Below are 1,132 nucleotides of genomic sequence, written 5' to 3'. Positions count from 1 at the left end.
GAAACCCGAAACCCGAAACCCGAAACCCGAAACCCGAAACCCGAAACCCGAAACCCGAAACCCGAAACCCGAAACCCGAAACCCGAAACCCGAAACCCGAAACCCGAAACCCGAAACCCGAAACCCGAAACCCGAAACCCGAAACCCGAAACCCGAAACCCGAAACCCGAAACCCCGAAACCCGAAACCCGAAACCCGAAACCCGAACAGAAGCAGTAGATGTATTCTACTTTTATTCGGAATTCTGTGTCACCAGTCACCAGATGATATGAGCTCCGTTCGTGCCAATGGATTGTTCCCATGCCGAGCCAGTAGGCAGAGCGAATTTCAGCGCATCAGGCGGCTGACCCTAAGAGCATTGCGAAGGAATGTCGACGTTATGTGATGAGCCTAAGAACGGTGGCAACATCCCTGTATGGTGTGTTCCTCCTGCGGCATTGATGGCTCATTCAAATTTATATTCCCTCCTCACCCCTGCACAGTGTTGACCAGCGTTCGATCATCTTTGATCTCACTTCGTTGATCATGAAGCCGAAGCTACGAAGCACTTCTTCACGGGCCAACATTGTACTAGGGTGAGGGCGCGGCCGGTTAAAGGTGGTGGCAGGAGGGCCTGCGAAACAGCCATGACGATCGCTGTCTCGTAAGAAGGGCCTCTACAAAAGTTAGAAATCGGGATAATATATCCGGCAACCCGGAATCGAACCAGGGACCATCCGATATCTACAAATCTACAGTCGGACGCTCTACCAACTGAGCTATTGCCGGTCTAGAAACGCGTTGAATGCAATATCCTATATTATTCAACAAATTCTTCAACGAACACAGGAAGGGCGATTTGGTTACAGTAGATACAGGAAGAGTGATATTTTGAGTGTGGAGGAAAACGGTATAACTTTGTTTGACATATGTCCTAGATAACGCTCCACGATGGGTTCGAACCACCGACCTTGTGGTTAACAGCCACACGCTCTGCCTACTGAGCTAGCGGAGCACTAATAAAATCAATCTAAGGTTTTAGCCATTTTTTTAAACAGCTACAAATCTCTCAAGAAGTCATTGGGTAGTCGCTATTCATAGAAAACACACAAACGATCCACTCCACTGGACACCAGGATTCATCAGGCTTTGG

General features: G+C 48.9%; 2 non-coding genes across 2 annotated transcripts; both read right to left on the bottom strand.

Moving 5' to 3' along the window:
* Positions 1 to 685: 685 nt before the first annotated feature.
* On the bottom strand, positions 686 to 768 carry Pmar_PMAR005885. The gene has a single exon. It is a non-coding gene; the product is annotated as a tRNA-Tyr (tRNA).
* Positions 769 to 921: 153 nt separating this feature from the next.
* On the bottom strand, positions 922 to 994 carry Pmar_PMAR005884. The gene has a single exon. It is a non-coding gene; the product is annotated as a tRNA-Asn (tRNA).
* Positions 995 to 1,132: the final 138 nt, after the last annotated feature.

Source organism: Perkinsus marinus (assembly GCF_000006405.1).
Source record: "Perkinsus marinus ATCC 50983 genomic scaffold scf_1104296963160, whole genome shotgun sequence".
Taxonomy (NCBI): domain Eukaryota; phylum Perkinsozoa; order Perkinsida; family Perkinsidae; genus Perkinsus; species Perkinsus marinus.
Note: the sequence above shows the minus strand (reverse complement) of the source record. Positions and strands in the feature narration are given on the sequence as shown.